This window comes from Sapajus apella, unplaced genomic scaffold, assembly GCF_009761245.1.
Source record: "Sapajus apella isolate SASKATOON/1434 unplaced genomic scaffold, GSC_monkey_1.0 scaffold22, whole genome shotgun sequence".
Taxonomy (NCBI): domain Eukaryota; kingdom Metazoa; phylum Chordata; class Mammalia; order Primates; family Cebidae; genus Sapajus; species Sapajus apella.
The window spans coordinates 7,492,859-7,495,796 of NW_022436962.1; positions in this window are offsets into that span (position 1 = coordinate 7,492,859).

Below are 2,938 nucleotides of genomic sequence, written 5' to 3' on the forward strand. Positions count from 1 at the left end.
TGGTTGGAAGGGAGAAAAAGAACCATTTGGGGCAAAGGGGGGGAAGTTGGGGGGGGCCGAGAACCCCCCCCCGCCCCCCACCCGGGGAAAAAAAATAAAACCTTTGTCAAAAAAAAAAAAAAAAAAAAAAAAGATTTAAAAGACTAAGTACAAATAAAACAACTAAAATAGCACAATAATTTTTTATGGCTGGGCGCGGTGGCTCACGCCTATATTCCAGCACTTTGAGAGGCCAAAGTGTGCAGATTACCTGAGGTCAGGAGTTTGAGACCAGCCTGGCCAACATGATGAAACCCTGTCTGTAGTAAAAATACAAAAATTAGCCAGGCTTGATGGCACATTCCTGTAGTCTCAGATACTCAGGAGGCTGAGTTGGGAGAATTGCTTGAACCTGGGAGGTGGAGGTTGCAGTAAGCCAAGATCACGCCACTGCACTCCAGCCTGGGTGACAGAGCCAGAGACTCTCAGTCTCAGGGGGAAAAAAAAAAAATATATATATATATATATATATATATATATATATATATATACATATATATACACACACACACACACACATATATACATACACATAAAATTTTATATATAAATTTTTTATGTTGATGACATTGAAAGTGATATTTTAGATATAATGGATTATATAAAATTAATTCCACCAGTTACTTTTTTTTGATGTGGCGCTTTTTTTGAGACAGTCTGGCTCTGTCAACCATGCTGGAGTTCAGTGGCCTGATTTTGGCTCACTGCAACTTCTGCCTCCCAGGCTCAAGCCATCCTCCCACCTCAGCCTCCTGAGTAGCTGGGACTACAGGCACACACTGCCATGCCTGGCTAATTTTTGTATTTTTGTAGATGTGGGGTCTCACTTTGTTGCCTAGTCATGTGTCAAACTGCTGATCTCAAGTGATCTGCTGCTCGCCGTGGCTTTCCGTAGTGCTGGGATTGGAGGAGTGAGCCGCCGAGCCTGGCAGATGTGGGTTTTAGGGAATTTAAAATTACATGTGCGGCTTGCATTGTATTTCTATTGGATAATACTGGCTTACATTGTATATGACATAAGTGAAGAAAACCACTGTTTTCACAGCTTCAAAATGTTGTGGCTGGGCATGATAGCTCATGCCTGTAATCCTGGCACTGTGGGAGGCCAAAGTGGGAGGATCACTGAAGTTCAGGAGTTCGAGACCATTCTAGGCAACATGGCAAAACTTTGTCTCTACAAAAAAACACAAAAATTAGCCAGGCATTGTGGCACATGCCTGTAGTCCCAGCTACTAGGGAGACTGAGACAGGAGGATTTGTTGAGCCTGGGAGGTTGAGGATGCAGTGAGCTGTGATTGCATCACTGCACTTCACTCTGGGTGACAAAGTGAAACCCTGTCTCAAAATAATAAATAAAGAAAGAAAATGTTGCAAACATGGACAACTCACTGTCTAAAGAAAGATCTGAGTTACTGAGACTACAGAGTTTAATGTTTAGGTTGTGGGAAGGGGAGCAAGGAGCGCCAATGCAGGCCAACTGGTTATAGGTAAAGGGTGGGCATTGTCAGAGTTCACTGCTTCAAAGCAACTAGTGGGCCGGGCGCGGTGGCTCACGCCTGTAATCCCAGCACTTTGGGAGGCCGAGGCGGGTGGATCACGAGGTCAAGGGATCGAGACCATCCTGGTCAACACGGTGAAACCCCGTCTCTACTAAAAATACAAAAAATTAGCTGGGCATGGTGGCGCATACCTGTAATCCCAGCTACTCAGGAGGCTGAGGCAGGAGAATTGCCTGAACCCAGGAGGCGGAGGTTGCGGTGAGCCGAGATCGCGCCATTGCACTCCAGCCTGGGTAACAAGAGCGAAACTCCGTCCCAAAAAAAAAAAAAGCAACTAGTGTTCCATTTAAAGCATGGGCTGACTACACAGTTTTTACTGCATGACCATGCTTTCTACCTTCAGTGTGTAATACAAGAAGTACTAATTTTTTAAAAAAAGGTAAACATGAGGCCAGTCATGGTGGCACATGCCTATAATTCCATCACTTTGGAAGGCTGAGGTGGGTGGATTGAGCCCAGGAGTTCAAGACTAGCCTGGGCAATATGGCGAAACCCTGTCTCGACAAAAAATACAAAAATCTGCTGGACGTGGTGGCGCATGCCTGTAGTCCCAGCAACTCGGGAAGCTGAGAGGGGAGGATCACTTGAGCCTGGAAGTTCAAGGCTGCAGTGAGCCAAGATTGTACCACTGCACTCCAGCATGGACAACAGAGTGAGACCCTGTCTCAAAAAAAATTTAAAAAGACGAAAAGGTAAACATGACGGTTAAGGTACAATAAAAAGACAAAATTAATGAGCAAAGTGATGAAATACTAAAATGAAAAGTACAGAAGGGTAGAATTAACAGAAAGCTAACTCAATAAAATTCAAAAGAAAAAGAAAAAACAAGAATTCTAAGTGTCAGATCCATGAGCCCTTCATACCAGATGCAGGAGCCAATGAATCTACCTGAAATTACTTTAAAAATAAGAGGAAAGCCAGGCGCAGTGGCTCATGCCTGTAATCCCAGCACTTTAGGAGGCTGAAGGGATGGATCATTTGAGGTCAGGAGTTTGAGACCAGTCAAGCCAATATGCTGAAACCTCTCTACTAAAAATACAAAAAAAGCTGGGTATGGTGGCACACACCTGTAATCCCAGCTATTTGGGGGTCTGAGGCAGGAGAATTGCTTGAACCAAGAGGCAGAGGTTGCAGTGAGCCAAGATTGTGCCACTGCACTCCAGCCTGGGCAACAGAGTGATACTCTGTCTCCAACACACACACACACACACACACACTCTCTCTCTCTCTCTCTCTCTCAAAGAGATTCAAACCAAAAAAAAAAAAAAGGGAAACAGGCAAAAGAGCTGGGACAAACAGGACAATAGCAAGACGGTACTATTTTTATTTTTTGAGACAGA